Source organism: Triticum dicoccoides, chromosome 7A, assembly GCF_002162155.2.
Source record: "Triticum dicoccoides isolate Atlit2015 ecotype Zavitan chromosome 7A, WEW_v2.0, whole genome shotgun sequence".
NCBI classification, from domain to species: domain Eukaryota; kingdom Viridiplantae; phylum Streptophyta; class Magnoliopsida; order Poales; family Poaceae; genus Triticum; species Triticum dicoccoides.
Genome location: NC_041392.1, coordinates 420096458 through 420109599, shown reverse-complemented (window position 1 = coordinate 420109599; position 13142 = coordinate 420096458).

Here is a 13142-nt window from a genome sequence, read left to right as displayed (position 1 = left end):
AACTCTTACAGTGGTAGACTAGCAGATGTAGGGGATGTAGGTGGTACGGTCTACCCGATCGTAAGGTGCTAGCGCTTCTGAAAGACTATGTCTCGGTCATCCGTTTCTCAAACACCCTGTAGTGCGAGAAACCAAACGGAGGCGATCGAGTCTTGTGGGGAAACGTGCGCAAACCTCTGCAGAGTGTAATAAACTAATCATGATTAGCCGTGTCCCCAGTTATGGACATCTTGAGTATCTAGTACTTGGATTTTCATGTGAATCTCAACATGTTACTCTAAAGTTAATTTTGTTGGGTTTAATGATGTTACTTTAATTGGGATTGAGAATGCTGTCAACCATTCTCAATGTTTAACAACCACCATGATAGTAATTAAATTTATTCCTTTGAAGTAGGGAAAAATTGGCTTTACGCAAAAACTGTAACCATAAAGCTTTCCACCAGCCAAATATGAATATAGTATAGCTGTTGCATTCCATTACTCTCTATGTGTTACCTTGCCAGCATATTCCATGTGCTGACCCATTTTCGGGCTGCAACGTTAATGTTGCAGACTTTTCAGACGACGATTAAGGAGTTTTTAGGTCATGGTTCTATACTCAGTGATGCCTTTGGAGTTGATGGACTCACTTATCTTCCAAGCCTTCCGCTGTTATCGTTATTAGATGGCCTTAAGCCATATTTATTGTCATAAGTTCTCTTTTGAGACACTCGATGTAATAAGTGTGTGATTGCTACTCTGCTATAAATCCTCCGAGTACTGTGTGGTGTCAGCATTACTGATCCAGGGATGACACCGGAGCACAGAGATCAGACTGTTTGAGGTCTGGTCGCTATAGAGATGGTATCAGAGCACACGCTGACTGTAGGACACGACCACTAAGCTAAAGACCTAGATCACTACTCACTCTCTTCTCTTCTGACTTCTCATCTTTTCTACTCTTTAGGATGGCGGATGCAAGGAACAAGTTCACACAACCAGATGAAGATACACCCTTTGGACGCCACTTGAAGGAAGTCACTAGATACCTGAACATAGGATTACCAAGCTTCATGGGAATCTACAACGCCACTTTACCTGAAGAAGAGCGCTGGATGATTCAAGTTCAAGTTCCAGGAAGGATGTTCATGCCAGTCACTGAGCCCATAGAGTTTTCTCTTGATGCACCAACTTGGAGTCTAGGAAAGAGCATGGCAGCTCACATCGCCATGGGACGCATTGGAGAAGTCTACCGCAAGGATCTTAAGGATACTATCTACCAGATTTGTGGGCGCCGAGATGAACACTGGGAGATGATCAGCACCAGGAAAGATAGATCAATTGCAGCTTTTATTCAGGAGTTAAACCAGCACATTCGACGATAGGAGAATCAGATGTGCGCCGACATGATAGATCCGAAGAAGGCTAAGACTAGAATCAAGGAACTAGAGGAAGAACTCAAGGCTACACGTGAAGATTATGAAGAAGAAATTGAAGTATTGGTGGATAAGAATGCCGACCTAACTATGAAGCTAGGAATATTTATGGGAGGCCCGACACCAGTAGATGAAGACGAAGAACCCAAAGAGATTAGCCCAGAAGACTACATCATCATTGACGGCACCGACTCAGAACAAGATAGTAGCGATGATGACTATGTGGATGAAGCAGGAGCAGATATCATGGAGTCTACAACCGTAGAATATTTCTAGTAGACCACCTCATCAGTAGTAGTAGTACCCCATGTAAATATAGTAGTCCGAGCTCTTTGCAATAGTTAGATCGATTGTATGCCTTTGTTTGATTGGTTGAAGTGAATTGTGTGCTTTGCCTCATGTGCATATGGGTAGTGTTTTCTCTTTAGACCCCCTCTATTCTTATATCTCGTCTTTTCTAAAACCCTCAGATGCCTCCGAGACGTGACCCCGGATTTGCCTTTCCGCCGGAGCTCACCCAGTTGATCCAGCAGCAGAACACCTTGATGCATTTGGTAGTTCAGAATCAGAATCAAGGGAACAATAACAACAACCCACCACCACCACCACCTGTTGACCACTTAGCCCGTTTTCTTAGGCTAAATCCGCCGGTGTTTTCCAGTAGCACCGAGCCGATAGTAGCAGATGATTGGCTCCGCAAGATAGCTAGGGAGTTGACCACAGCAGGATGCACAGATGTGGAGAAGGTTAAGTTTGCCGCACATCAGTTAGAAGGACCTGCAGCATCCTAGTGGGAGAATTTCACAACCACTTTCCCAGTCGACACTGTCACATGGGACCAGTTTCAGCAGGCTTTTCGTACTGCCCATGTTTCAGCAGGAGCAATGGCCATGAAGAAGCGTGAGTTTCATAACTTGCGCCAAGGAGGACGGACAGTTGGCCAGTATGTGGAGGAGTTTAGTAAGCTAGCACGTTATGCCCCAGATGACGTTGCTACGGATGCAGCTAAGTAGGAGAAGTTTCTGGAAGGACTGAATGATGAGTTGAGTATGCAGTTGATGGTAGCCACCTTCAACAACTACCAGGAGTTGGTAGACCATGCTCTTATGATTGAAGGGAAGCAGCACCAAATTGAGAACCTCAAGAGGAAGTATGGACAAGGAAAGTATAATTCAGGAGCTCAGCAGAAGCCACATTTTACCCCTAGGTCGGGAAGACATTTTCAGCATACCCATGGAGTAGGTAGCTCGCACAATCACAATGGCACCAAGAATGGTAATGGGAATGGAGGAAGCAATGTCTCAGGACCCCGACTCAATATCTCATCGATCTAGCCTGTAACACCTCATATCACTTTGCGGCCTCACACACGGTATTCCCACGGGTGTCGGCTTACCTTTGCCCGGGACCGTTTGCGCCTTTTGGCTCACGTATATGATGATGTCGCTAGCATCCATATGATAAGGAGCCCGGGCTGACATGACTAGTTGTAAACCCAAAGTGGCATAGACTTACAGGGACAGGCATCCATGACCCAGCATCGAACGTGTCGGTCATCAGCAAGTGGGTCCGGGCTGTAGCACTGGGCTAGCAGGACTCCGGTAAACCGGGCTGTAGTGGGCTAACAGGGCTCCGGTACTCAATGCGTGACATTTCCCCGAAGGGACAGACACAGGAACGAAGAAGGACACATGCCGGCCGGCCTAAGTGTTCCGGAGCAGTAGCAAGCTACCATGGCTCAATGGAAACACTAGGAGACATTTCCCGGTAAGAGAGGCTACTAAAGATAAACAACTAGATAGTCAGATCCCACACATACCAAGCATTTCAATAACATACACACAATATGCTCGATATGTGCAAATACAACATGGCATCACAACATGACTCTACAACTCAAGTATTTATTCAATAGGCTCCGAGGAGTGAGATATTACAAACATGGGTCTCATGACCCAACAATCAGAGCATACAAGTCAAAGCACAAGCAGAAGCTTAACATGTCTGAGTACAGACATCTACAAATGAAAAAGGCTAAGAAGCCTGATTATCTACCAGATCCTGCCGAGGCACAAGATCATAGCTGAGGTAACAAGCTAAACGTCGAAGTCCAAGCGGAACTACTAGCGAGACTGAAGTCTCTCTACAAAAACATAAAATAGGCAAACGTGAGTACAAATGTACCCAGCAAGACTTACATCAGAACTATCTACATATGCATCATTATCAACAAAGGGGATGGTGGAGTTTGACTGCAGCAAGCCAGCTTTGACTCGGTGGCTAACCTGAACTACGACTGCAATGTAACTCTTTTGAGGTGGCGCACACGAGTCCACAAATTCACCATATCAATACACCACTATGGATCCGCTCCCTTCTCCCTACGAGAACGCCATCCATAGCACTCACGCTTATCTTGCGTATTTTAGAGTATCCACTTTCACTTGTCTATGAAATGTACAGGCAACCCAGAAGTCCTTTACCGCGGACACGGCTATTCGAATTGATCATATTAACCCTGCAGGGGTGTACTTCTTCACACATGCTCTCGCCACTTACCACCATGTACACCTCGTGTATCTCGGCAACCATCAAGCGGAAGCCTGGCGAGGGAGTCGGCCACGACCTGACTAACCACACAAGTCTCTCGTCCAGGTTTATCGCCTATTCGGGTTCCATCCGCAAGGAGATCCGGCCGGGGTGTCGCTCACGGCCCCAAACGATGTGTGCAGGGTTCCCAAGTCCACCATCCGGGTGCCACTTGGTACACCGGGCCACTGTGCCTAGTCTGTCCCAAGCCCACCTGTACCGGGTGCCACTTGGTAGACTACTAACACTACCTACAAACACCAGAAACTAGTTGCAACTCCTGGACAGAGATCAAGTTGATTAATAAGCCGAGAGAGCTTGGAGCGCCTGGAGCCCAATGTGTGGTAGTAACTGTTCATGGATCACAAACACAGAACTCAGTTCCTAAGGACGGCTGCAATGAGACAACCCACCATGTACTCCTACATGGCCTCTCACCGCTACCTTTACCAAATCGTGTTCACACACTTAGCTCTCAATGGTAGGACATGTTCCCACACCTCCGATTCATCCCCGATGAATCAGACCTGACTCAACTCTAAGCAGTAGCAGGCATGACAAACAAGCATGAATGAGTAGGCACAACAGGGCTCAAACAACTCCTACTCATGCTAGTGGGTTTCATCTATTTACTGTGGCGATGACAGGTCATGCAGAGGATAAAGGGGTTCAGCTACCGCAACAAGTAACAGATGAATCGGTGTTGTCCTAATGCAGTAAAAGAGAGCAGGAGCGAGAGAGTAGGGTTGTATCGGAATGAACAAGGGGGTTTTGCTTGCCTGGCACTTCTGAAGATAGTATAGCTCTTCATCGGTGTCATCAAACTCATCGTCGAACCACGTCTATCGAGAGGGGACAAACACCGGCAACAGAGAAAGAACACAATCAATGCAATGCAACAATATGATGCATGAGTGTGACATGGCAATATGCTGTGGTTTGAGCTAATGCAGCTAGCAACAAAGTTAAATGAAGTTGGTTTGAACCCTAAGTTCAAAACCAAACTCCATATGTGAAATTCAAATGTCATTTATATGATTTGTGCTAAACAGCAGCTATAAGTTGTTCTAACATGCATGAAAATAGTACAGATGGATAGATTGGATTTTTCTGATCATTTTTCATATATAAATTATTTCATTTGGAGTTACGGTTGAATTTCTATGAATTTTTGAAGTTTTGGATATTTTCTAAAATAAATAAATCATTTCTGATTTATTTAAAACTCCAGAAAACATTTACTGTGTCAGCATGACATCACCCTAACGTCATCAGGTCAACAGGGCGGGTTCGGGTCAAACCTGACCAGTGGGGTCCACTGGTCAGTGACTCAGTTGGTTAACTGGGTTGATTAGGGTTAAACTAATACTAACGAAAATGTCAGCAAGGCTGGGCCCACATGTCAGTGGCTTAATTAATTAACTAAATTAATTAGTGTTAACTAATCTAACACCTAAACTAACAGGGCAATTAACACTAATTAAAATCCTACACTAATTCAGTCAAAGGCCGGCCCCACATGTCATGGACACAGGGGGGGTCCTGCCGTGGTCAAAGTGGGTCAAACCCACCGGCGTTTAGCCGCCGGCGGCAGCAGACGCGGTGGGGCACTCGGGAACGGGCTGTGGTGCCCCGTTCGCAGCGGGGTTGGGCTCATTCGAGAGCCCAGACCAGCGCGCGTCGAGTGGTGGAGCCAGCCGGGCCTGGGGCGGCCGGAGGCGACAGCGGGGAGCTCGGTTGCGGCCGCCGGAGTTCGGGCGTGGGCGGCCGCGTGGTTCCAGTGCATGAGGGAGCTAGCTAGGAGTTGCGTTGGACTCGCCGTTGCTCCAGGAGCACGCCGAAGGCTCAAGCTCGAGCGGAGACGCACGCTGGCTGCGAGAGCAACGACCATGGCGGACGGCGGCGCTCGGGTACGGCGGCTGGCATAGCTAGAGGATAGGAACGAGCTCGGGGAGGAGGGGGAAAGACGGAGGATCTCACAACGCATCGGGTGGGGTCATCGACGAGCTCGGGGGCACAGGAGTGACGGCGAATCGGCGGTGACCATCGGCGGCGGTCGAGGATGAAGACGATGGCGTGGAGGCGATGCAGAGCTTCCTGAGGGGCTTGGCTCGGTGGGGAGGAAGAGGGGGTCGAGGCGGAGCTCCTGAGCTCAGCGGAAGGGCGAGGGGTGGCCGGTGGCTGCGGCAATCGGCGTCGGCGGCGATGGTGGCGTGTCGGTGGTGCTGCGGGAGAGAGCAGAGGAGGGGAAGGAGCACAGGGGGAGTGAGAAGGGTCGGGGGGGGGGTTGCGTGGCGTCGCGGACGGGGTCCAGGGCAACGAGGGGAAGGCGGCAAGCAGGAGGTGGCCGGGGCATCGCCAGCGCTCGCCACCGAGCTGCTTCGGGGCGAGGGGAGGAAGACGATAGGAGGAGGTGGGCTGGGCCGCGCTGGGCCGGTCCTGTTGGGCCACCAGGTGGGCTGCGAGGTGAGCGCCAGGTAAGTGCTCTGTTTTATTTTCTGTTTGTTTATTTTTTTAAATTTGTTTTGCCACTGTTTTGAATTTAAAATAATTCAAACAATGCCAAAAACTCCTCTGAATATTTTTATTTTGCTAGATGGACTTTTCCAAAAGCTCATAAAATATTTCAGGGGTATTTAAAATTATATTCTAATTATATGAATATAATTCAAATTCAAATAGCTAATGATTTAAATTCAAAGTCCCAAGATTAAGTCCTTAAAAATGTTCAATATTTTGGTTGGGACCAGAACCCTTGCCAAAAATTATCAAACATTTAAGAAGAGCATTTTGGAAGAATGAATGAGATTTTAGGGTTTTTGCCCTTCTTTTATTTAAGTTTTTGAGGCTTCCAAATTTCCTCAGTTCAAGTTTCAAAAATTTAAACATGATGCAAACACTAGGCAGCACCAGAAGCTAGGGATGTGACAACTCACCCCCACTAAACAAGAATCTCGTCTCGAGATTCAAGCGTAGGGTAAGATGAAGGGGAAACGCAAACTAGTATAATCTTCACGATCCAGGGTGAACTTCATAAAAGCGTTGATTCGATCACCATCTTTGTCCCGTCGTCTTGCTCTGAGAACTCCAACTAGCATGACAGCAAGAGGAAAAGGACAACTCCGGAAGAATCGATCTTCTCGAAGATCAATCAACTTAGGATCAGCTCACAAAGTGAGTCATAGCAACATCTCTTGAGCTGAGACACGAAGCATACATCTGAAGAAATGGAGTGAGACAGATGACGAGGGCTCGCTAAGTAGACAACAATTCCAGACTTCAGAATGTGGTGATCGGTTGTCAACGTAGCGAGGAGTTGAATTGCCATGATACCATAATGGGGCACCTTAGGGATGGTGACTCGTAGAAATATCCCCTTAAGTGGCAAAAAGAATTACCTTTGATTCAAAGATCATTGAAACTCTTTATACCAGCCTAAGGCAATTCTCGAGCGATCGTTTGGAGGGGTTTGGTAGAATGGCATACCCGGATTAGAATGGATGATGTGGATTACCTTGTTGAAAACAGCACAAGGGATGATTTTAGTAACTGGGGAGAAGCTCAACAGTAGAGGGTGAGTCCACCATTTGAAAAGGTTATAGCATAACCGAGGAAGCTGAGAGCAAACCCAGTTAGTGCCGATGATAACACCTAGCGCTTGCGCGTGCTCTCAAGAACTTGCGCATTTCCATATTCATCAAGGTTTTACCAACATCCGTGTCAAGGATCCTGGCAACACAACATACTACCATGATGGCTAATGATGGATGATGCAGATGCAAAGGAAGATAACACCTTCTCAGATTTCACCTTAGCGAGGCCAAGGAAACAAAATCTGGATGATCGACCGAGAGACATTTAGCACTCCGCTTCTAATGTTCTCCTTGATGTGCTAGCGTATCCCATTCATTGAAATGGTTTGGTATCTAGAACATCAAGTAAAGGTCGGACTTCAGGAACACAAAAATCCATGAGGAACAACTAGGGAGTAGATCCTACGAAATCCTTATGGGGAGGTGGCCAACTTCTTCTATCAAGATACTACAATAATAGGTCTTCCGGCTGGGTGTGTTGGCCACGACATCCACCTTACCGGTTATCGAGGGACCAATATTATAGTTCTTGGGAAATGTTCCAACCATCATATATGCCTGAGATTCAGATCTGGTTGGTGTTAGGATATTCCAGACTCATCGAGTCTAGGAAGAAAATGAAAGTTTGCAACACAAATCGACGAGATGATGTTGCAAGATTCTCGGGAAATGAACTACGATAGCAAACTCCAAAGCATGAGCTGGTTCTGCTACACACATGTGAACACGCTGTCCTAGACAAGCATGACCACGTGGTAGTCTTACAATAAAACACTACCGAGTTCTGGTTGGGAACCATCACCGTGGATAACGAAGTCTTTGCATAAGTCATATGATTAGCTCTTATGAAGGAACTTCTTCTCCTTGAACAAACCAATCAGTGGCTTGGTGTGCTCGGGACACATATGGAATGAAGGTTGCAAGTCTCCAGACCATAGAATACTTCGCACGTGTGCATGACTGACTTGGGATGATTCCAAAGAAAACAAAAACAATCTTTCTCGAACTCACGGCGACAACTTGCACCAAATTCACATGAATCAGAGGAAGTCACTTCTTTTATCCAAGCATATTCTTCATGAACGAAACACGAAGATAATGCTTACAAAAGTTTCCAACACTAGTTGGATGTTCAGCACAAATCATGGAGGAGACAAAATGCCGCTGATGGCTCAACAACAACTCATCGGAATTTCCATATGACTGGACTTCCACCGTTATGTGAACAATGTGATAGTATTGGTCAGACCAAAAGATGTAATGGTGTATGCTTGAGGAATCAACCACGAGTAAGACAACATTACGAATATCGTTGGTTCTGATTTGATTTAAGGATAGCCCACACTCAAATCAAAGATGGGGTAAGACAATAGGTCCAACAACTGATCACAAGGACCAATTGATGAAGATATGATCTTTCTTCAACACACACACACACAAAAAGATATCCCTTAACATGAACTAAATCAGACAAGCTTTTATCTTCCAACTCTCCAAGTTGTTTAGCTCAACCAACTAGTTCAAGGTATCCAACACAGAATCCTGGAGAATGGGTGGTTTACAAGAAACCAACTTGATCACGAGCTCAACATAGCGGTCAGGTGTCAACCTGGTGGTACTTCCAAGAAGATATTCAGAAAATCACGAACCACCGATATGTTATTAAGCCTGGGAACAATCCTGTTTTTCAGGGAAAAACGATATGATCGAATAAGCGAGGGATTGGCACAATCCTAACTCATTGATCGAAGTGTGCACTAGAAATATGGACTAGGTAGCACGATCAACCTTAGGGTGATGATTCAACAATCAACACGTAAAGATAAGATTATTGTCCATTAACTACCAAGCAACATAGTTGCTAGGAGTATTGATTCCACACATCACGATTCACTTGTCGGCAACCCGGTTGCGACAACACGGAACCTAGGAATGAATAATGATGGCGAGAAGTATCACTGTATCAAGAATTCATAAGAGGGTGTGCAATTCTCACAATACTCTTGTGATGAAAGAGGGTGATACTCCGAGGTGGAACAGAACAAAAGTTGGATTGGCATTTTGATCTGCGGAATACAACTGCTTTGACCAAATCCTAGAAATGGATATGGTACTGGAGTTTGTTTCTCCTAGTCATTCCGAAATGGAATGGCTTGACGGACCACAAGAATAATAAGCATCGATAACACGAATGCACAATTACTCCTAACTATCAATTGATAGACGAAGATCGGAATACGACTAAAGAGAGACAACTCAAAGGAACTTATATCTTTCTGAGTCGTGGATGCATAGATTAGTATGTCGAGCAAAGCTCAACATTTCTTCCGGATAACCCATGCAGAAGGTAGAACTGGCAGATTCACAATATAGAATGGAGAACTCATCAAGAGCACTCTGGTTGTGATCTTTAGGTTCAAAAGAACTCCTGCCAAGAATGGTTCATGGTATTTGGAAGAACGAAATACCACAGACCTCGAGGACTATCGCAAAGGTTACTAATATCCTAAAGGAACTAGCAACACTATCAACACGAGGTAAGTAGGGTGAATCTTGGGTTCAAAACCCAAGGAGTAGAATACCTACTACTAAGTGGCATCACGGGATGCTTTCGAGAATAAAGGCCAGAATCATCACACTGGGAACACAAATCATGGCTAGCTTACTAGGTGGTACTCTAAGACACCTAGGGTCATAATACTAGCTCCAACATATATACCGAGGCAATGAAGTACCTCAACACACTAGTTGGTGTGGTTAATCTGGCCTAAAGGAACATCGAAACGGGAGGAAGGGATTTGCAAATTGCTTCAGACTATTTAGAAACCTGGGATGGCTCGGACAGCATAACGGCTGTAAATGCTCGAAAAGATTTGAGACATGCTACAAAATGGTGGCATAACCACTTGATCATCATAATATCAAGGTTTGGAGATCAACAGTTAACATACAGAAGTAGTAGGAACTGAACTGAGACTTAAATCCAACAATCTTATAAATCTACGGATTACTAACACGTGATCCTAATAGAAAGAAGATAAGGCCTAGTTCTTAACCCCGTAGAGAAGAAGAGGGTGACTCAGATCAGAAGGACATAAGGTAAAGGAGTAAAAAGAGCCTTACGTTCCATCCACAATCAATTCCCCTACATATAACTAAAGCATTTCTAGACTCAACTTCGACCAGTTTGGCTTGGTAATCCTACAGGCAGTCAAGCTCTGATACCAAAGCTGTCAGGACCCCGACTCAATATCTCATCGATCTAGCCTGTAACACCTCATATCACTTTGCGGCCTCACGCACGGTATTCCCACGGGTGTCGCCTTACCTTTGCCCGGGACCGTTTGCGCCTTTTGGCTCACGTATATGATGATGTCGCTAGCATCCATATGATAAGGAGCCCGGGCTGACATGACTAGTCGTAAACCCAAAGTGGCACAGACTTACAGGGACAGGCATCCATGACCCAACATCGAACGTGTCGGTCATCAGCAAGTGGGTCCGGGCTGTAGCACTGGGCTAGCAGGACTCCGGTAAACCAGGCTGTAGCGGGCTAACAGGGCTCCGGTACTCAATGCGTGACATTTCCCCGAAGGGACTGACACAGGAACGAAGAAGGACACATTCCGGCCGGCCTAAGTGTTCCGGAGCAGTAGCAAGCTACCATGGCTCAATGGAAACACTAGGAGACATTTCCCGGAAAGAGAGGCTACTAAAGATAAACAACTAGATAGTCAGATCCCACACATACCAAGCATTTCAATAACATACACACAATATGCTCGATATGTGCAAATACAACATGGCATCACAACATGACTCTACAACTCAAATATTTATTCAATAGGCTCCGAGGAGCGAGATATTACAAACATGGGTCTCATGACCCAACAATCAGAGCATACAAGTCAAAGCACAAGCGGAAGCTTAACATGTCTGAGTACAGACATCTACAAATGAAAAAGGCTAAGAAGCCTGATTATCTACCAGATCCTGCCGAGGCACAAGATCATAGCTGAGGTAACAAGCTAAACGTCGAAGTCCAAGCGGAACTACAAGCGAGACTGAAGTCTCTCTACAAAAACATAAAATAGGCAAACGTGAGTACAAATGTACCCAGCAAGACTTACATCAGAACTATCTACATATGCATCATTATCAACAAAGGGGATGGTGGAGTTTGACTGCAGCAAGCCAGCTTTGACTCGGTGGCTAACCTGAACTACGACTGCAATGTAACTCTTTTGAGGTGGCGCACACGAGTCCACAAATTCACCATATCAATACACCACTATGGATCCGCTCCCGTCTCCCTACGAGAACGCCATCCATAGCACTCATGCTTATCTTGCGTATTTTAGAGTATCCACTTTCACTTGTCTATGAACTGTACAGGCAACCTAGAAGTCCTTTACCGCGGACACGGCTATTCGAATAGATCATATTAACCCTGCAGGGGTGTACTTCTTCACACACGCTCTCGCCACTTACCGCCATGTACACCTCGTGTATCTCGGCAACCTTCAAGTGGAAGCCTGGCGAGGGAGTCGGCCACGACCTGACTAACCACACAAGTCTCTCGTCCAGGTTTATCGCCTATTCGGGTTCCATCCGCAAGGAGATCCGGCCGGGGTGTCGCTCACGGCCCCAAATGATGTGTGCAGGGTTCCCAAGTCCACCATCCGGGTGCCACTTGGTACACCGGGCCACTGTGCCTAGTCTGTCCCAAGCCCACCTGTACCGGGTGCCACTTGGTAGACTACTAACACTACCTACAAACACCAGAAACTAGTTGCAACTCCTGGACAGAGATCAAGTTGATTAATAAGCCGAGAGAGCTTGGAGCGCCCGGAGCCCAATGCGTGGTAGTAACTGTTCATGGATCACAAACACAGAACTCAGTTCCTAAGGACGGCTGCAATGAGACAACCCACCATGTACTCCTACATGGCCTCTCACCGCTACCTTTACCAAATCGTGTTCACACACTTAGCTCTCAATGGTAGGACATGTTCCCACACCTCTGATTCATCCCTGATGAATCAGACCTGACTCAACTCTAAGTAGTAGCAGGCATGACAAACAAGCATGAATGAGTAGGCACAACAGGGCTCAAACAACTCCTACTCATGCTAGTGGGTTTCATCTATTTACTGTGGCGATGATGGGTCATGCACAGGATAAAGGGGTTCAGCTACCGCAACAAGTAACAGATGAATCGGTGTTGTCCTAATGTAGTAAAAGAGAGCAGGAGCGAGAGAGTAGGGTTGTATCGGAATGAACAAGGGGTTTTTGCTTGCCTGGCACTTCTGAAGATAGTATAGCTCTTCATCGGTGTCATCAAACTCATCGTCGAACCACGTCTATCGAGAGGGGACAAACACCGGCAACAGAGAAAGAACACAATCAATGCAATGCAACAATATGATGCATGAGTGTGACATGGCAATATGCTATGGTTTGAGCTAATGCAGCTAGCAACAAAGTTAAATGAAGTTGGTTTGAACCCTAAGTTCAAAACCAAACTCCATATGTGAAATTCA